Raw genomic sequence first — 22,172 nt, forward strand, 5'->3', positions numbered from 1 at the left:
ATGAGGACAGCAGCTTCCTGGCAGTGATGGCACAAAAACTGAATTGTAAAACAGGAACGAAGCTGTGACATTGGTGTCATAATCACTTGTGAAAGTGATCAGAGGTCTGTCGACCTATGTTTTAAAGACTTCATTCTTAGTGTTATAACTACAGGGCAAAGGCACGGAACAGCATTTGGAGGGGGCTTGGAGGCCAAATGAGCTCTCTTGGTTATTTTTCTGAAGGAACCGGTGGATCAGTTGCTTTCCATCTGCTGTACCAGTGTTTGCCAGGTCCACTTTTCTACGTACTCCATCAACACACTGTATTTTAAAACAGAGGTCTTATTTGTGTTCATTGGAGACAGGAAAGAAAACAGTCATTAGGATAGTGCTGTTAGAAAAACTAGTTCTACCTTGTCTGAAAGCATTTATCATGATGTCGAGTCTTATATGAAGGCATAAGGAATACTCCTTTCTGTATGTCTCCTTTGGTCCTCCAGGAGGGAAAATTGAAATGCAAGGGGATTGAGTAGAAACCTTAAGAGATAAACTTGTTTGTCAAGCCATTTAGATAAACAGTGGTAGTTTATTGCTAGGATCTATTCATCATGTTCCCATTGACTTGTCATTGGCAGTAGTGCATTAAGTATCTATTTTACTGTGATTACAATGGACAATTCTGAACCCTCAGGGCATTCATTTTAGAGCAGGAAGGATATGAATTACTTTGCTATTTGATATACTACTGTCCTTCTCACATTCTTAGTCAGTATTCAATCATTTATTAATCACTCATTGTGTGCATTTTTGCCTTCAAAAGTGTGTAACAGGTCAGACTTAAAAGTTTAATTGTAGCCTGATGCTAATTGAGTAATTTCCCCCAAATTCTTCTTTATTTGCTCATCTGCATAAACTGGCATTATCACAGTACTTAAAACGTGAAATACTGCATACCTAGCAGAGGGTCTGTCATATGCTAAGCTCTCAGAACCATTGTACAAAGCTGGGGTGATCAGCAAGATCCTGTCCCCACCTTCTTCATGCTTTATCCCAGTAAAATACCACAAGTCAGAAAATACACAGAATCCATTTGAATAGGGCAAGAGGGTAGAAATCCTAGAGATTTCCATCAATTCACCATCTTTTGCAACCTCTAGAAATAAAATCAAAATTACTCACTGTTCTCTGAGAGGGATGTGAACTAACTTCATCTTGGGAATCACTATACTCCCTTTCCTCCTAACACCTTTTCTCTATAATGTTATACTTTTCATGTATCCTGATGGGATGTTTTAAGTGGCCTGTTTAGAAGTATCTTCTGATACTTGGAAGTCCCACTTCATTGAAAGTTCCTCCATCAGACAGCAATAGCTATAGACATGCAATAAATGCACATGGGACTACATATAAACACAAGTTAGGCCCCTACTCTACATGTGCAGACATATACCCATGTACACTATACTAAGAGAGAAAATACCTGTTTCCATTTAGTTTTGCTTCTTGGATAGAATAGTTTTTATAGTAGGCCCATAGGTTAAATATGCCCATGTTGAATGATTTGGCAAATGTGTCTAGCTTGACAGGCATTTTTATATCAGAGAGCCTAAATAGCATTATTTTCAGGGGTCAGGTCCTACTGGGCCTGGCTCAGAGATCCTTGCCAGTTTTGAGGGTGTGGTATGCAGAGCTTGATGTTTGCTTTACTGACTGTGTGAGGACTCTTAAACAAATTGCCTGCCTAGAAAAACATTTTGGATGTCCAGTTGTGAATAGTTGAATTCTGAACCTTGGCTTCTGTAGCCATGACCAAAGGAATATTAGACCAGTTTCAAAACATCTCCAATAATTCCATAAAAATTGTGGTTTCCCTCCTCTATCAAATCAGCTAATCTCATCTAACCATGACTGTTATTTAAATGCAATTAAGCTATAGTCAGAAAACTCCAATTTTTCTTTATCAGAACTTAAAGTCTCATGGAGCAATGGGTATAGGCTGTACTGGGCTCCTCCCTCCATGCCAGCACCACAAGTGCAGTGTGATTTACCTATTTTGTTCTTTGTCATATCCCAGCTCTGAGAACAGTGTCTTGGTTACTATTCATAGAGGACAAGCTCACATAGAAATCTGGACTGGAGGTGGATGTCTGGCGCATGGTTGTGTATAGTTGAGTGACTGAATGCTGTTCCTGAAGAAGGTCCTTTGACCTTCATTAGTGTAGATTCAGACATTGGCTGCTGTGAACCTGACTCTTCCCTGGGGACTTAACTCGTAGTCTGCCTTTATGATTGCTCTATGAGAATCAGTGAAAGATCTTAGAAGTGAGGCATAAAGAATGCTTCTGAGAACTGGCGGGTGAGTGAAGCAGTACTGCATCTTTGCATGGCTCTAGGAATTGACCTAACTAGGGCAGCCAGGAAATGAAGAAATGACAAACACACAGATACATGGACACAGACATTCTGGCACTGAACTGTCCAGAGTTTCTGATGGAGATACTGACACATCATTGGAAGGTCATTGTGTTTATTATATACAGTTGAATAGGGATATAAGGTTACTCCATACCACCGAACAAGAAGGGAGTTTATTGTATACAGACAAACAAGGAGGCAAGGTTGCTATATACAACCAAACAAGGAGGCAGGTTTGAACAGTTAAGATTCTATTTAATAAAATTAGGTAACCATTGATTAAACCTTAGAATCTAAGCCTGAACATTTGAAAGTCTCAGGAAGAATGAAAAATAGCTAATCTGTAACATTGCCACACAATCTACCATCTTTTAGTCTGACATTCAGAGGAATTAAATATGGACTCACATAGATATACACTTATGTCCATGGCAATATTATTTTCAGTTTCCCAGAGATGGAAATAACAAAGATGCCTATCTGGAAATGAGTAGACACAGAAAATTTGATATATGTATAGTATATTATTTCATCTTAAAGAGAAATTGCATTCTGAGGTGCTCTAGAACATTGATGAGTCTGGAAGATGTTTTAATATATTTTAAAAAAAGGAATCAGAAAGGGCAAATACTTTGATCCATTTGCTTTTCTTCCCATTATCTCTTTATTTTGTAATGTTTTTATTTAAATTAGAAACATGAATGCTTCACATGTCAATCCCAGCTCCCTCTCCCACCCTTCCTCCCTTGCCCCTCCACCAGTTCCCCAGCCCCCCACCCAATCCCCACATCATTCCCCAGGGAGGGTGAAGCCCTCCTTGGGGGGATCTCTAAAGTCTGTCATTTCATCCAGAGCAGGACCTAGGCCCTTCCCCATGTGTCCAGGCTGAGAGAGGATCCCTCTATTTGGAATGGGCTTCCAAAAATCATTCATAAACAATAGTAAACATTGATCTACTACACAAGGCCCCAGTGATATCTGTGGCCTCCTTACTGAGACTACATTCATGGAGTCTGGATCAGTCCCCTGTTGGCCTCTCAGGTTCAGTCTGGGATTCAAGAACTCCCCCCTTATCCGGTTAGCTATCTTTGTGGGTTTCACCAGAATGGTCTTGACCCCTTTGCTCATCACTCCTCCCTCTCTGTCACTAGGTTCCAGGAGTTCAGTTCAGTGTTTAGCTGTGGGTATCTGTCTCTGCTTCCATCAGTCACTGGATAAAGGTTCGAGGATGGCATATAAGGTAGTCATCAACCTTACCATCAAGGAGGGGCATTTAATGTAGCCTCTCCACTATTGCTTAGTTTGCCAGTTGGTGTTATCCTTGTAGATCTGTGGAGATCTCACTAGTGTCAGCTCTGTCCTCAAGCCTATAATGAGTTGATCTATTATGGTATCTCTCATCCTGCTCTCCTCTATTCTTACCTCGACTCAACCTTCCTGCTCCCCCATTCCTTCTTCTCCCCTCCTCTTATCCCCCTCTGTTTTTCCTGGCTCCCTCTCCCCTTCTCCGATGTTCCCAATCTGTTCAGGAGCTCTTGCCTCATTCCACTTCTCTGCAGTATCATGCACCTCTCTTGGGAAACTCCCTGTTTCCCAGACTCACTGGCACTGGGACTGTAGGCTGAGACTCCCCTGATCCATATCTAAAATCCATATATGAGTAAGTACATACCATGTTTGTCTTTTTGTGTCTGGGTTACCTCACTCAGGATGGTTTCATCTAGTGCCATCCATTTGCCTGCAAATTTCAAGATTCCATTTTTTTTCTGCTGAGTAGTACTCCATTGTGTAAATGTACCACATTTTCTCTATCCACTCCTCAGTTGTGGGTCATCTAGGTTGCTTCCAGGATCTACCTATTACATATAATGCTGCTATGGACATAGTGGAACAGACATCCTTGCTGTGGGAATGGGTGTCTTTTGAGTATATGCCTAAGAGTGGAATTGCTGGGTCTTGTGGTAGACTAATTCCCATTTTCCTGAGGAATCTCCATATTGATTTCCATAGTGGCTGCATGAGTTGGCAATCCCACCAGCAATGGAGGAGTATTCCCCTTTCTCCACATCCTCTCCAGCAGTGCCTGCCATCTGTGTTTTTGATTTTAGCCATTCTGACAGGAGTAAGATGATATCTCAGAGTTGCTTTGATTTGCATTTCCCTAATGACTAATGATGTTGAACACTTTCTCAAGCGTCTCTCTGCCATTTTATATTCCTCTATTGAGAATTCTCTATTTAGTTCAGTCCCCCAATTTTTAATTGAATCCTTTGGTTTGATCCATTTGTTAAAAATGTCTGTAACATATATCTTGACACAACAAACAGTGCTGTTTCTCAAAGGATGGGTGAGGTGGGTATAGGTGGGTTGTTTAACCAATAAGTTTGCAATTTAAAAAATGTAGGCAATTCTTGAGAAGGGTCTTAGTGAGATTGCCCAAAATAAATATTCTTAGTACTCCTAAAAATCACACTAACTGATTGTTCAGATGGTAGATTCTGTTTATATTTTGTCTGATAAAATAATGTAAGTAATACTTGAGCCTTTTGAACTCTTAGAGGCTATGAATGTGCAGGTACATAGGGACAGATTAGCTGGTTCATAAACCAGGGCAAGAGTATAATGGGAATGAAATTGACAAGAGGCTATGAAGGAAGTTGGCTGAGATTAGGCATGTAACCCTAGAAGGGAACTGATGGCACTTCCACAAGTGACATAAAGGTAGGTGAAGACCAGCAAAGGGAGATTGGGAGGAAAAGCTGAGAGAATTAGCAATTTGAAAGCATAAAAGAAACAGCAGGTGAATAAAAAGTCAATGGACTTCTCTTCAGCTTCCAAGAATGAGTTGGAAATATCTCACTACTGATTTTGTGTAAGATGCAGAGAATCTTGCCTTTACATGCACGTGTCTAAGAAGACAGAAAATTTGAAAATTGGGAAGAATTTAATTCAAAATGAAAAGAAGTCTGTTGTTGTTGGAGACTCAATAGATCACCAAAAGAAATCTCAAATTGTTTGTCAAATTGGATTTGTAGAAACAGACCTGGTGAGATATTATTCAATTAAATATTATCCCAGAGATACACAGATGTACTTGTGATACAGTGCTACCATTTTTAAAGGATTTCTTAAGTATCTTATTTTTAAACTTCTTGGGTAAGACTGTCTTAGAACATAGGGAAGAGGGCAAGGGAACAAAACTGAATGATAATTAGTTGATATTTCTGACTTGATGAAAATTGTAGTCCCCAACGGCTTACAAGGTAGGGTAAAGAGGAGCAGGACCATCTTTATTGGTAGTGAAGTTGGATGGGGCAGGATGTTACCAACTTCAGATGGTTCCCAGCAGTTGTTAAAATTATGTAGTAGTACACAAAGAAATATGGTTAAATAAGAAAGACCAGAATGAGATCTAGAGCAAAGAGAAATATAATTCAATGAATGTGTCATTTTTGAAAACAGTGACATGATAGTATTTATGAAGAGTGGTGGTATGTGCCTGGAATCATGTAACTTGAGATGTTGAAGAGAATCATGAGTTTGAGGCTAACCTAAGTTTCATATATAAACTTATTTTCAAAAGGAAAATGTTACACACACACACACACACACAATCTGCAACTCAGAAAAGAAACTTTGAAATCAGGAAACAGAAGAGGCAAACTAGAAAGGGAATTGATTGATATCCATTGACTGGACATTAAATAATATCATAATAGTATATTCTTTATATTATAACAGTGTTAGGCAAAAATAATTGTGCATAAGATTTTAAAAAATGTATGTTGAAAAAATGAAAATGTCAAACAAAGAAGACCAAAAACTACTGTGCCTAAATACTAGACATGGAAAAAGCAAGCTACTGGTTATCTGTTATTCATACACATTTATGCATTCGTATCTGTCTAAACTCAGAAGCAAATTGTCCCTTACATAGAATGTAGTGGTAAGGAAAATTATATAGACTTGCAACTTAGTCTCATGGTCATAGAAATTCCACTTGGTATTTTTGAGTAGAACTGAAATATTACCTAGGACCAAGAGCACATATTTTTCTTCAAAATACTATCCCCCATTTTACTGTTTCTGTATGCACCAATTTTTCAGTGAAGAAGAGCCAAACATCTTGGAGAGTTGCATTAGATTCATGACTATAATGCTTACAGAGACATTTTTGAAGACACAAGCCTAGGAGTGTTCCTTGCAACAATCTTGGGACTTTTCCTATAAGATCAAACTAAACAGATTGAGGTGAAATGATGTTTCAATGAGAGGACGAAGACAAAGAGAGGCCTTGGACCCTGCTAATAGAGATGTTTAGAGATGTTAATTGGCACAGCGACTGTGAAAATTGGAGTGTGTGAGGGGGATTCTTAAAAATCAAAAGCAGACCTACTATGTTATTTATCAGTCTCTTATTCTTAATACACACTAGCAAAAAAAATAACTAGCTCAGACATATTTCTATTCTCCCTTCCAGTATCAACAAGATTGCTAAAATATGGAAGAAACTTCAGAATCCTACAAGAGACAAATGAATAAGGAATTTGGGTGTGAGAGTGAGTGTGGATTGTGTATTTGAGTATCTGAGTCTTTAAATAAAAAAATATTATCAGCCTTCAAGAGTAAGTTTTTGAGATCTAATATACAACATGATGGCTGTAGTTAATAATAGCCATCTACTAAAAACTTGAAATTATCAGTGACTGGATTTCAAGTGTTCTCTCAACACCCTCTCTCTGTCTCTGTCTCTGTCCCTCTCTACCTATCTATCTATCTCATATATCATAGCTATGTGAAGCAATATGTTAATTAGCTTGATTTTGTTCATCATTTAATAATGAAGATATATACCTAAATATCAAACTGTGCATCTTAAATATATATTTACTGTCAACAAATTTCTGTAAGGCTGAAAGGATTTTTTATGATAATGTCTGGGAGGGCATTTTAACAATTAAGAAAATGAAGCTGATTGCTTTGGAGTCTTGTGGACTGATTAGGTTTCAGGAGTATGTTATCATGTCTACCATTCCCCATGTTGATTGAAAAAAGAAAAAGTTCCATGTGTTTAGGCACATGAATTGCCAGCTGGGTAGAATTCCTTTTACCAAGATCTAACTGAATGGATTGGAGAAGACGCTTTATTTTTCTATGATTTCAACCCCACCTGTTTACCATTTTCTTGTTACAAAGAATTAGTGAATATTGGGTATGTGGCTATGAAGCAATTGTACAAATCTCCACTGCAACTATAATACAAATCCATCTTCAGTCCCAGGGCAAATTGTTCTCATTCTGGGAGGAGAAAAGGCATTTTCTCAACTAAAAACAAAAAATTAACAAATATTTTGCAAAAGGTGAACTCTAGGGTCCCAACCAAATCCTGAACAAATTAGAGTGAAGCAGAAACAGCTGTTGGGTAAAACACACATCCTAGACTAAGGTTCTCTGCTGTCAGGCAGGATTGCCTGGAGTCAGCAATCCCTGGCTTTACCATTTCTCAGCATGTTGGCACTCAAGCAGGAGTGGAGGAAAGACAAGAATGTCCTGAAAAAAATCAGCAGGACCTCCAAACTCTCCATGCATTGAGGCATAAGGAATTCCAAGGTAATTCTTGTCTTGGTTTCCCCTGTGAAATAGCCATGGAAATGAAAATTCTTGCATCCACATCAGGAGGAAATGTGAAACAGTGACCTAGCCTTGAAAACCCTGCAAGTCTCTTTGAATCACCAATCCTTTGCAAATGCTCTCAGCAGGTAGGAGTTGGTTCAGTAATCCTGGACCATCACCTGCATAGGCTAAACTCTGCATCACAAGGAATGTACAACATCCCCTCTTTTTTGTATGCAGTCATATTGTAGTCAATAAGGATGTTGACTCCAAAGGATTGAAATACAAGTCGGAGAACTTTTCAAATGCCTCATTTTCTTCCTACTAACCTAAAATACTAAAAACAACAACAAAACATTTTGAGTCCAAAGAAAAGTATAGAATGCTTTTGAACATCCTACAGTGATTTTGATACATTGAAACAATTCAACATGTCCACTCTTCATTTCCACTTCCTGCTCTCTCTCTCTCTCTCTCTCTCTCTCTCTCTCTCTCTCTCTCTCTCTCTCTCTCTCTCTCTCTCTCTCTCTCTCTCTCTCTCTCTCTCTCTCTCTCTCTCTCTCTCTCTCTCTCTCTTTCTCTCTCTCCCTCTCATTAAATCTTTTTTGCAGTGTGCCTGAGGGTACTATGTAAAGATCATGTCCTTTCCATCTAAGTGCCAAGTCAATTAAAAACAAGGACCGAAACATGGTAATTTCTTGTTATTTGGTTTAAGTTACCAGTAATGAAACATGAACCACGAGTCAACAGTCCCATGTGGAGTTTATTGGTAGAGAGGAAAAGAAGGCGGATGAGAAGAGACCAACTGGAGCCGAGAGAGAGAAGGGAGAAAGATGGCACACAGCTTTATAAGGGGAAGCTGCGCAAGTGCACTGAGTCCCATAAGGAGGGACATAGTGATGGTATAGCCCTGTCACTCTGCATGCCCCAACAATCGTCAGGGGGCGGGGCCAAACCTAATGGCAGAGTTCCAACAATTCCACCTCTTATTACTATTCAAAAGGTGGGGTGTTAGACATGGCAAATTAGGGAATAAGGGCATTGGAGTTCCTAAGACTGCTTCCTGCTGACCTGCGGGGGCATTGACCATCTTTGGGGGAACCTGAGAAAGCTGGGTGTTGCCACATCCTGGAGTAGCTGGTTGCTCCATCACAGTCATGGATGTTTGGAACTCTGGCATCTCTGTAGATCTGTTTGGGTGGGTCCAAATCGACTTCCTGGAACTTACAAGAATCCTTTGAGTTTGTGAAAACGTAAGTATTAGACACATTCGCAGTATATTTATATTAGAAGCGATTTGGCTGAAAGCATTAAGAGTTTTGAAACTGACAGATATGTTTTAGCACAACAAAAGCTTATAGTTTCCATCGTATAGTGGCATTGCTTTGTGTTTAGTACCCTGTTAGAATTGGATTAATAGCTTATTAGCTGACTGTTGTCAGTTTTATTGTTGTCTAGGCTGTATGGGATTTTTCTGGTTACCTTTATTCAGAAGACACAAATGTCTGGTGATCTTTGTGTCTCTAGATCCATGGTTTTCAACTGGCATTCCTGTAACAACAGGTAATTGGTTAGATTAGAAGTTTTAAATGAGTTATTGAGGGGTACATAGGAGATTGATGAGCAGGGTATCATTAGAAACAGGAGAGTTTAGATCAGCCTGAGGACAGGAAGGAAAGTATGTGGGGTTCTTAGTCCAGCAGTGTGGTTGTAAGAGTGGAGCCCTATTCTTCTAAAATAGGAGGCAAAGTAGTTGATCTTGGTGTCCTCCAAAGCTTAAGGGAATGAGGTCCTGTTACAGAAGCTGTATGTAAGGGGTGAGTCTCAAGTGAAGAAATAAATAAATGACTTGAGGTGGGATAGGTGAAACCAGTGGGGAAGGCCCGCAAGCTTAGCAGCTGTTGGAGTAGCAAGAATCCTGCCATGTAGGAGACAGGAGTGTGGGGTGTTGGTCTGAAGGAGAAAGACCTGATCCCTGACATTAATTGGGGATGTATAGGGGTTAGCACATTTTGAGGTAGGGAATGATCAGCAAAGTCCCATAGGAGGGAACAGAGATGATGAAGTAAGGGTGTAAGGGGGTGATCAGGGAGAGGTGAGAGTTTAGGTGAGAGGCGAGGTGTTAGAGCTGGCTGCCCATACATGAGTTCAAAGGGTGAGATGGAAAGGGGTCCTTTTGGGGAGAGCCCTAAGTGTGAAAACAGCCAGAGGCAAGAGCTTTACCCAGTCAAGGTGAAGTTCCTGTGTCATTTTAACAAGAACATTTTTAAAAGAATGGTTAGTTCACTCTACCTTCTCTGAGTACTGGGGGTGATAAGAAATATGAAAACACCAAGGAATGTTGAGAGCTTCGATAGGATTTGGGAGATCTGAGAGATGAACTCAGGACCATTGTCTGACTGAAGAGAGCCTAGAATCCTAAACCGGGAAATAATTTCCCTGAGAAAGATGTCAAAGACTGTCTGGGCCCTTTTGTCAGTGGTTGGGAACACCTCTACCCACCCTGAGAAGCTATCAACTAGTATTCCACCTCTTTTTAATAATAGATAAAGGTGGGAGTGAAAGGTTCAGGCATCATACTGGCCTGCCCTGTTACCTGGCAGAATGCACTCAGGCAGCACTCTGGCCAGCCCAGAGTTCCATGAGAAGCAATCTGCGTGCAGGTGCAAAGGACCCCTTTAAGAGGCAGACCCCTGCCCACTTATCCTCTCTTCTCTCACTCTTATGTTATTCTTCTCTTCTTTTTTACGCTCTTCTCTCTTCTCTCTCACTTCTCTTACCTCTCTCCCTTTCACCTCTCTTCTTCCCCTCTCGAACTCCCCACCCTTTAATAAACTCTATGGTTAATGTATCTCTTGGTCGTGTTCCATCTCGTGTCTTCTAACTTAAACAAAATAACAACATAATTTTCAAGACCAAAATATAATGGATAAAGCAGATATGATTCTATGTATTTTACTTCTCAATGAATCTAAGATTTTTGCATGTATGCTTTTAAAAACACTGCCTAAAATTAGGAAGCCTAGTAGTGTTCTCTGAATGTGTGGTACCAGCTGACATTGTAGGTTGTCCTCAAGGTGGGCTATTGCTGTTTGCCACGTGGCAAGTACCGATCAGCAACATGGCGCCTGAGTAGAACATAACCTCCTCCCACCCCTAACACACGTGCTGTAGTATAATCCATCTTTGTTTGTGCAACTAAGTTTCTCTTTATTATGCACACAAATCATAGAACAAATGAGAGATACATAAAATCAAAACATAAAGTTTTTCCTCCCTCCCACCCCCCCACTCTCCTCTCATCCCATGCTCACTAGGCAACCAATTTTAAATAGTTTCTGCTTTTTACTTCTTCTGGTTGTTATCATTATAATGTCAAGTGACATTCTTCTGCTCAAAACAATATATGTTGATCCTTTTCTACAAAAGATGAGAACTTTGGCACACACTGGGGCTGCTCACACCTCCCATCCCCCCCACCTCCACCCTTTGGATTTGTATGAACATTTTACTGTTTTAACTTCTTTTGTTAGAGGAAGCCTACGATTCAGTAATGACTTATGCACATAGCATTAGCTCTATATCCTTGGAAAATATTTTTTTCTTTGGATAAACATTGAGTGGCTTTTCTAATGTTTGCATTTGATGTCGTGATAACAGTCAGAAAACAGGGAGCAAGTGTTTCATGCAGTACCTTGGGGTGTGTGTGTGTGTGTGTGTGTGTGTGTGTGTGTGTGTGTGTGTGTGTAAGCCAAGAACTGTGTGTGGAGGTCAGAGGACAATTTATGGGAGTCACTTTTTGTCTACCATGTAGGTTCTGGGAATTCAACTCAGGCTTCCAGGCTTGGTGACTTGTGCCTCTGATGTTGAACCATATCAACAAACCCCTAAGAGCTACTTTAAAATAATTCTGGGATTGTAAAGTTGGCTCAGAAATGAAGACCACTTGTCTCCCTGTAGAAGATCCAGGTTCAATTCCAAGCACCCACATGGCAGCTAATAGCCATCTGTACTTTCTGATCCCTGTAGATACCACTCACATAAAATAATAAAGTAATTCTTGATAAAATACTCTAAATCTACATGTTAAGAATAAGAAGAATATCATTGGAGACTTAATATGTATAATTATAAACACCCTAGATTATATATTACATTAAATTATATATAAAATACTCTAATAGATATTGAATTAAAAATGCTGGCTCTGGGGCAGGATAAATGTTTCAGTAGTTAGGAGCACTTGGTGCTCTTGTAGGGAACCTGGGTTTGATTCACAGCAATAACTTATAATGGCTTATTACTCCAGTTTCAGGGTTTCTGATGCCCTCTTCTGTCCTCCATGGATACCAGATATGCTGTGATATATGCTGCATATATATGGTACACACATGTATTATATATGGTATATATGCTGGAAAACACTAATATACATACAATAAAAATAAATATTCTTAAATAATCACTGGGTTAAGGGAATTTGGAATTTGGCTTGTTCAGTGAGGTACTTGGCACACAAGCAGTGAGACCTGCATTTGTGTCCCCAGCACATATGTAAAAGCCAATCATACTATACACCTGTAATCCCAGTTCTATGAGAAGGGAAAGAGACATCTAGATTCCTGGAACTCGTTGTCAACCAATCTAGGTAAATAGATGGGCTCAGATTCTGTGAAACAACTTTTCTTTTAAAAAAAAGTGAGGGAAAACAAAACCTGGGATACCCAATATTGACTTCTAGCTTCTGTATGGATGTATATTTCTAAGAATAACACAGACACACATACACATTTCTATACATGCCACAAACATTAAATGTTTATTAAGGATTATAAGAGGTTGGATAAGCCAAAGAATAGTTATAGTTATATATTCACAGTGCGATTACAAGAAAAAGATAATTATATAAAAATTCATAGAAGCTGTATAGATCTACCAAATTGTACTTGGGAATCCCAGATGAAGCACCATAGAGGCTGGGAATATGATTCACTAGAAGATCAGGAGTTCATTCAGACTACATAGTGAGTTTGAGACCACCTTGAAATGTATATGACCCTATCAAAAAAATCAGCCGAAACAATGTGATTATGATAAGCACAAGATCTGAGGGAACAGTGGCCATGATACTCCAAGCTGATAAAAACCATCAAGCTATAGAACAAACAAACAAGCACCCACAGAGCTCATACTAGATAATTAGTTAACAAAAAGAATGCACAGAGATGAGCCAATGCTATAGAATGTCTGAAAACAAAAGGCAAAGAGAACCCTGAAAAGTTAGGGCAAAAGAAAAACCACATTGCATAATGACAGAATGTGAAAACAATGGATGGACATGATTAAAGTTTATAGAGAAAAGCTTATAGACAATCTACATCCAGAGAAATGTTACTAAATGAAGGCCTTATAAGAACAATTTGTCAAGACATCCTTATCAAAAGAAGTAATGAGACAGAGGATGGGTGTTGGTCTTGCCTTAGTTGAATGTGCCAGGTTTTGTTGACTACCGATTGGAGGCCTTCCCCTTTCTGAGGAGTAGAAGTCAGTGAGTTGGAGGCAGGGGGAGGGAAGGGGAGGAGGAAGAGAGGAGGAACTGTGGTTGGTGTGAAAATGAATAAAATATAGAATAATGAATAAGGAAAGAGAAAAAAATCAACAAATTGTTGTACTATTGACTTAAAAACCAAATAAATAAGGAATTACTTCAGTCTATTCCTTGGGTTTCTCTTTCAGTTCACAAAGGATGAACAGCAAAGAAATTCTCTTGGTAGCTTAATCCAATGAGAGCTGTTGGATCACAATATAAGTATCTGTAGGTTGATTTGTTCTCCCAATTTCATAATTTTATTCTCTTCTCTTTGTAAATCTCCCTCTATGTCTAGGATTTCAACTATTGATGTATATATTGTGTGTAAATATGCACCAGGAGTCAACACCCTATGTCTCCCTTGATTGGTCTCCTTATTTTTATGAGACAAGTTCTTTTTCACTAAATTTGGAACTTGCTGGTTAGCTTAATTGATCCATGAGCCCCCATGATTGTCCTGTATGCATTTCCCCATAGTCCAGAGATCACAGGTGCACCTCATTATATCATGTAGGTTTTAAAGACCAAATTCTGGTCTTCAGCAAATACATCAAAGACTTAGCAACTAAGAGCCATCTTTCTAGTCTGCAACTGTGCTATTTCAAACAATAAATTCTCAAACTCTATTGTACATTTGGGTCATCTGAAAACCTGTACCTCACATTTTGACCCACTAGTTCTGAGTGAGGAAGGGTGCTAAGATTGTAGAGTTCTTAAAACTTTTGAACTGTACAACTACTTAAGTTCTATGCTGTGTGTAATGATGCCTTAAATTGTTTCATTTGTGCTATTGAATCTTCATATTCATCTCTTATTGGTGTTCAAATTTGTTTTTATTTCTCCACATATTAAGTATGATTGCTTTAACATAGTCCTTATCTGTTTAGATCAATTCACTAAAATTTCTTGAGTTCCTTTAAGCATGTTATATCTATTGGTGGTTTGTGTGTGTGTGTGTGTGTAGTACTGCACATGCATGCTACACAACTCACACAAGGAACTTTATGGAGTCCCCTCTCTCCTTCTGTCTCTACCTGGGATCTAGATGCTGAACTCAGGTTACGAGGTCTGCCATAGAGAGGACTTTACCCAGTGATCCATAGAGCTGGTCCTCCGTTACTTTTTGAATCTCATTTTACTTCTGTCATACGTTCATTTTGTGTGCATATGTTAATGGTAAATTCAATTTCTCATTTTGTGAATGTGTATTTTTATAATTTACTCTTAAACAGTGATTTCATTAAGTGCTACTTTCACCTTGTACCATTTGTCTTTATCTGCACAGTTGTAAGATGAGACATGCTTGAAGCTGGTAGTCATCTGACCTCTCCTTCCCTCTACCCACATGAAGAGCCAATTTTCTTTATATTCATGGTGTATTATGTATTTCTATGCAGTTTTTTAAATGATTATTTTTGGATGAAACAGTTACTATCCTTCAGTGGTCCTGGAACTTTTTCTGTCCTGATATTATTAAACACATGGCTCATTCTTATTATATTAGTAACTTCTGGAGCAGTGATTAGATAATGATCGACTTTTCTGGTGTCCTGTTCTGCTCTTGACTTCTGTTTCTTTTTCATATTTTCTGTGGATCATTTCCTATCTGTTACATTTTGACACCTTTAAAGTTTGAATTTCTAGGTCGCTTTAATTTATCTATTTCAACTTTTTATTAAACTTGTCCTCCATAATTTTTAGCTAACTAGCTTTTCATTCTATTCTTTTATTTCCTCCTCTTCTTTCTCCTTGTCCATCTTTTTTTTTGCTTGTTTCAAAGTTGCCATGTAGCCAAACAATTCACTACTTTACCTGGATAATTTTTGCCTGTTATGGAGAGGTAGGGAGGAGACTAGCATGGGAGAGATAGACAGGGAAGGGACTGGAGGAAAGGAGTAAGGGAGGGAACAGGGGGAGAGACAAGTAACACTAAGGATCATTGTAGGACCATGTGGAAATCTGTCACTGTAGAAGTCTCTTAAAACTAAAGGAATCTAAATGGGGTCACCAAATAATGGGGAGACAATGCCCCAACAAGACATCTTATGTATCCAAGTGAAATTTCTAGTGCAGGAATGGGTTACATCTTGTTGAATCATTGACCAAAGGGGCCCCTTGGAAACCTCAAACATTACAGGCTGATGGCAAGGCCGTGTTGCTGATGGCAACACATATGTGTCTGATGGAACACAAAGAAATTGAGTTGGCTCCTAAATAGAGCCTTCACCCCCATTGACCTGTACTCATACTGGAAGGAACTCTGAACACTCCCAGACAAGAAAAGCAATCATCAGTCTATCTCTGTACCCTGAGATCTGTAACAGTGACCTCCCTGTGAGACACACTGATGCAACAACAACACAATTCTGTGGCATTAAGCAACCACTCTTTGGCTGGATTTAATTCTCCCTCCATGCAATGGAACTCATGCCTGACACTGCTAGAGGGGCAAAGAACCTGAGACTAGATAGTTCATGGATCTAGGAGAAAGCCAAATACTGCTAAGGGAACCTAACAAGAAAATAACTCGTAGTGACATTCTGATATACCCATAGATCAGTGTGTCACTCAGACATCCAGGAAGATTCTTTAAGTAGGTGAGAACTAACACAGACCCACAACTGGACAGTGTGAAGAGTAAGAGACTTGGGATCGTTCAGTCCTAAATTCCCATTTATCTTCATCAAATCCTTCCCCTCAGGACTCAGGGAACTATGTGAAAGAAGAGGCAGAAAGATTCAAAGAGTCAAAGGTGGTGGATGACACCAAGGAAACTTGTCTTCCAGACATAATAAGACTGACACATTTATGAACTCACAGCGACTATGGTAGCATATACATGACCTCCACAGGTTCAAGCAGGGTCCCAATGCTTAGAGGGGGATGTAGACACAACCTCTAACTGTAATTCGTTCCTTCTAACTAAGGAAAAATTAGTTTCCTTTATTGAAATTTCAATGTGTATATTAACCATACTTCAGGGTAGGTCCTATGCACAAGAGTAGTTGTACAACACAAAACAAAGGGAAAGACATTTTTGTTGACCTTGCGTTTCATTTTGCTTTAGTTGGGCAGTTTATTTTTTTTCCTCATTGGTCTTTTGCTAATACATTTTTATTTCAGTTTCTGTAGTTGTTGTGTGTGTTTCCTAACTTTATTTTCCTGTTGCTTATTGGCCGTATCCGTTTTTTAAGTATTTTTTAATTTAAATTAGAAACAAGCTTGGTGTTTCCTAACTTTTGTTTGATTGTTTCTTTTTTAAATGGAGAGAAAGGTGTGTGTGTGTGTGTGTGTGTGTGTGTGTGTGTGTGTGTGAGAGAGAGAGAGAGAGAGAGAGAGAGAGAGAGAGAGAGAGAGAGAGAGAGAGAGTATGCAATTAGGTAGGTGTGGAGGTGGGGAAGATCTGAGTGGAGATGGGAGAGGGGAAAAAGGGAAAGTGTGTAAGAGAATGCTATATGATTTTTTTTCAAAATTGGAAACAAGTGAAAAACAAAATATTCTTGCATTCAAAAATGGCATTTATTCTTGCTCATATTTTCATGCTTCCTCTTTATTTTTCAAACAGAGCATGTATGTATCAGATCTTACTAAACTAAATGTTTAATGATGATGACATCTGCTATATTTGGGAAAACTGGTTCTCCTGAATTCCATTCCAGGTACTTTGTTTCTGTACACAACATATATATATATATGTGTGTGTGTGTGTGTGTGTGTGTGTGTGTGTGTGTGTGTGTGTGTATGTATATATCCCCTTTTTTCTTGGAATGTTTTCTGGAAGAACTCTTGGAGGCCTGTGTTGAATTAGTGTTCTTCAAGAAGTGATTTGTTTGCTTCTGCCAGTTTCCTGGGGCACCACTGACCTGGGACCACTTAAATTAAATTGTCCACTTGAGAGTTTTCAGACCTCACAGGTGGCATAAATTTAGATGGCAAACCTGTGAAGAACCTGTTCTAGCCATACAGTATTTAGGATTTATTTATTCATTTTTGCCTTCTACTTATGTTAAGATGGTGACAGGAAAGGTTCTTTTTGTTGTTGTTGTTCTATTTTTGACAACTGATTTATTTTCCTCAGTCAGCTTTCTACAAAGTCCACATCCATCATGGATTCTAGTGGAATGCAGAGTTCTCCCGCAGACACTTACCTGGGGATGCCCCAACTATGTAACTTACTTCCTGAATCCTGTCCAGCTTTTATAATGGAATTTGGTGATCTAAGTTTGAAGAGGTATTTGGGCAGAACTTGGAGACATTCTTCTTTCTTTGTTGGTTGACTACAATGGTCACAGTGGTTGTGTCCCTCTACAGATCATAATTTGAAATCCTAACCCCCAATGTGGCGACATAATGAGTTTGAACTTTTGGGCATTGATTATCACATGGGATGAGCACCTTTAAGAGTGGCCTCGGAGGGCTCTTTCATCCCTTTTATATTGCAAGACTGTTATAGATAGATGGCTATAGCAGAGATAGATTGACATCAGAACATGAATCTACTTGTCTAGATATTAGACTTCTAGCCTCCAGACTGAGAAGCAAAACACATTTGTTGTTTGCATATCTATGGTGTTTCATAGATGCCGAGGTGAACAACGATCATGGCGCAAGCCAGCGACCATTTGTAGGGCTTGAGTTGCATTTAGAGAGAGCCCATGTTTTTCCTTGCTTGTTCTACGTTGCCCATATTGCTTTGTGCTTCTGGTCCAAGACCATCATGTAAACAACATGTGATGGTAAGATTCATTTTACTGTTTTCAATCAAATTGTGATTTTGCATGAAACAGGAATAGTGTTTTAATTTGCCTAGTCCTCCCTATATAGTTCATACATTCTTTACACATAGAGCCACTTCTTGATTCCCTGCTCAATAAGAAATACAGTTAATATGGACACTAGTATCATGAATGATCTCTGTGTTGAAAAATTAAAATAAGTAAGTTCAAGTCTTAGATTTTGCTAATAATTAGTTGTGTTAGCTTGCTCATTCCTATTTAACTTTTTATGCAAGTCACTTTCTTTATTAATTAATTTATTTATTTTAATTTTAAATAGCTTGTTTTACATGTCAATCCCAGTTCCCTCTCCCTCCCCTCCTCCCTCATCCCCCCACCCCCCCCACCCTCCCACCCTATTGCCAATTCCTTCTGCATAGGGGATATCTAGAGTCTATCATTTCATTCAGGGTAGGGTACAGGCACTTCCCTAAGAGTCCAAGCAGAGAGAGCATCCCTCTTTGGGTTATAGACACACGATGTCTGTTAGTATTCGAGGGATAAACACTGATCCACTGCTCAGGACCCCATAGGTAGCCCAGGCCTCCTCATTGACTCTCACATCCACCAGCAGTGGAAGAGTGTTCCCCTCTCTCCACATCCTCTCCAGCATAAATTGTCTTCGGTGTTTTTGATTTTAGCCATTCTGACAGGAGTAAGATGGTATCTCAGAGTTGTTTTGATTTGCATTTCCCTGATGGCTAAGGATATTGAGCACTTTCTTAAGTGTCTCTTGGCCATTTTAGTCTCCTCTATTGAGAATTCTCTGTTTAGTTCTGTACACCACCTTTTGATTGGATCCTTTGGTGTTTTGGAGACTTGCTTCTTGAGTTCTTTGTAAATTTTTGAGATTAGTCCTCTGTCAGATGTGAGGTCAGTGAATATCTTTTCCCATTCTATGGACTGCCTTTCTGTCTTGTTGACTGTGTCCTTTGCCTTATAGAAGCTTTTTAGTTTCATGAGGTCCCATTTGTTAATTGTCGATCTCAGTGTCTGTGCCACTGGCGTTATGTTCAGGAAGTGGTCTCCTGTACCAACTCATTGAATAGTATCTCCCACTTTCTCTTCTAAAAGTTTCAGTGTGGCTGGATTTATGTTGAGATCTTTGATCCATTTGGACTTAAGTTTTGTACAAGGTGATAAACATGGATCTATCGTGCTCACTTCAGCAGCACATATACTAAAATTGGAACGATACAGAGAAGATTAGTATGGCCCCTAGGCAAGTCACTTTCAGTTCCCTCTCCCTACCCCCCACCCCTCAATCCTCCCAACACCTCACCCCCACTCCATTCCCCCTCTACTCCCCAGGGAAGGCAAGGGCCTCGATAAGGGATTTCCAGAGTCCGTCACAGCATCTCTGGAATGGCCCAGATTCTTCCTCATGTGTCCAGGCTGAGAGAGCATCCCTCCACGTGGCATGGGCTCCCAGTGTCCCTCTGTATGCCAGTAATAAATACTGCTCCACTCTCCAAGGTCCCACAGATCGCCAAGGCCTCCTCTCTGTCACCGAGGTTCGGTGGGAGGATGTCTGGATCAGTCCCATGCTGGCCCCCCAAACATCAGTCCATGTGATGCCTTTGTTTAGGTCAGCTGCCCCCTGTGGGCCTTGTCAACGGGATCCAGATTCCCTTGGTCATCACTCCTCTTTGCAAGTGGGTTCCAGGAATTCAATTTGGTTCACAGCTGTGTGTGTCTGCCTCCTTCTCCATCAGCCACTGAATAAGAGTTCTAGGATGGCATATAAGGCAGTCATCATTCTTACCATCATGGGAGGGCATTTAAGATAGCCTTAATGCCAGTTGGTGTCATTCCTGTAGATCTGTGAAGATCTCACTAGTGCCAGATCTCTCCTGCAACTTATAATGGCTACCTCTTTTGTGGTATCTCCCATCTGTGTCTCCTCTCTTCTTTACCTGGCTCTCCCATGTCGTCCTCTCTTCTCCTCTTCTCTCCCTCTCTCCCATCTCCTTCTGCCCTCCCCTTCTCCACCTCCCCATTTTAATTAGGAGATCGCATCCCAGGCTATCATGCATATCTCACTTAGGGTCCTCCCAGCACCCCAGCCTCTCTGGCGGTGGGATTGTGGGCTGGCAATGCCCTCCTCCATGTCTAAAATGCTTGGTCAGTTCTTTACTTGAACACTTCCAGATTAATTCCGGAGAAGGTAAGTTCATGACTATGTACTTCAGAATGTTATATTCCCCAGAAACAAACCTCTCCCTGATTTTCTACTCTTAGCCATTTACCCAAACAGTGAGGAGATGGGATAAAAACTCAATAATCACAGGGAAGGATTTGAAGATATGTGTTTGAGAACATTCTCAGAGCTGTCCTCGTGGACAAGACCCATAGATACTCTTCTACCCTAATCACAGTAGAATGAAAGAGGCCCTCTCATGACAGGCATTAGAGCCCAGGGGCTGTGGTCAGTTCCAGTGTGATTCTGAGGTTGGCCTGTCAGCCATTCTGTAAGTCCTGGATTAATCTTGCACTGTGGACCTCGGCAGCCCTCCAGCCCCCACTTCTCAGAAACCCTCTGGCTTGGACCCTCTGTCAATTTTTTCCAGCAGGCAATCAACAGGGCTCCCCCGAACATGCTAATTCTTCTTCAGCTGATGTCAGGCCCCAATGGATAGGTTGAACCCTGGGTTAACCCACTATATTTCTTGAATGTTCCCCCCTTCCTCTATCCTGACATCTTTTACCTCCTCCAAATTTCTCAGGGTGAGCCCCTAAAATACAATTCTCAACTTAAAGAGGAATTTGAAGTTACTGTAGATGTGTCTATGGAGCTAATAGAAATTCATGTTCTTTAAGAATAAAGGGAGGGAATGGACACTCAGGGGGTTGCCTCAGTGATGTTTCTTTTTATTGGCTGCTATCTCAAATCTCTGATTTATTGAGAGTCACTTCACTCATCTATTCAGTACCCTTAGGGATAACCCTCTTCTCTCATTTCCAGACTTCTTGGGAGAGGACTCTCCCCCTCGCCCCACTACTCTATTTCTTGTTAAAGCTGTGAAGTTTCCTTTTCACTGATTCCAAACCAACGTGCCCCATTCTTTTTCTATGAAAAATAGTAAAATGAGGAAAATATTTCTCCAGCCCAGCAACATGTTCCAATTGCTCCTCAGAAGACAGACTCCAGTGCAGAAAGGCCTTTAGTCTATTCCACTTAGCTTCATTCCCTTCATTTTTAATCTATCTCTGAATGATTAAATGGAGTCAGCTAGCCTGAACTTGGGAAACTATCATATTTTTTAGCTCACTGACCTGTCATTAAACCAACTGTGTATGTAGCATTTTCCCAATTACATATTCTTAGTTTTTTTTAAATGTTATGCATTGTGCAAATCATCACTTGCCCTAAGCGGTGTCTTTTGAGAAGAAATATATTATTTAATGTATATAAAGACTCATAGGTGAGAAGGACCCAACAAACTCATTATTGCTTTTCTTTTTAATTGATTGATACCCTAAGCAGTGTGTGATTGCAATTGTGGCAGTGATAATAACTCATCCTTGCAGTAACTCAAAGCTGCTTAGAACCTTTGTAAAGACTGGTTTCCTATACTTGTAGGCAAATGCCTTGAAGTTTGTAGGCAAGTGGCCATGAAACCTCTCTTGTTTAAAACACCATGACCTCCCAACCCTCATACCCAGAAGGAATTTCTGTGTAGCAAGGCCATATAATATGTTGCTTCTGAGGCTCTTAGGCCAGTGTGTCTGGGAAAGCTTCAGGCTGGAGGCATCGAGGAGTATTAATGTGCAGACGTAGGATCTGTCAGGAATAC

General features: G+C 39.9%; 1 pseudogene; it reads left to right on the top strand.

Annotated features, from left to right (window-relative positions):
* The first annotated feature begins 19,531 nt into the window (after nucleotides 1–19,531).
* On the top strand, nucleotides 19,532–19,602 carry LOC121133879 (annotated as a pseudogene).
* Nucleotides 19,603–22,172: the final 2,570 nt, after the last annotated feature.

This window comes from Mesocricetus auratus, unplaced genomic scaffold, assembly GCF_017639785.1.
Source record: "Mesocricetus auratus isolate SY011 unplaced genomic scaffold, BCM_Maur_2.0 Super-Scaffold_100024, whole genome shotgun sequence".
Lineage (NCBI taxonomy): Eukaryota > Metazoa > Chordata > Mammalia > Rodentia > Cricetidae > Mesocricetus > Mesocricetus auratus.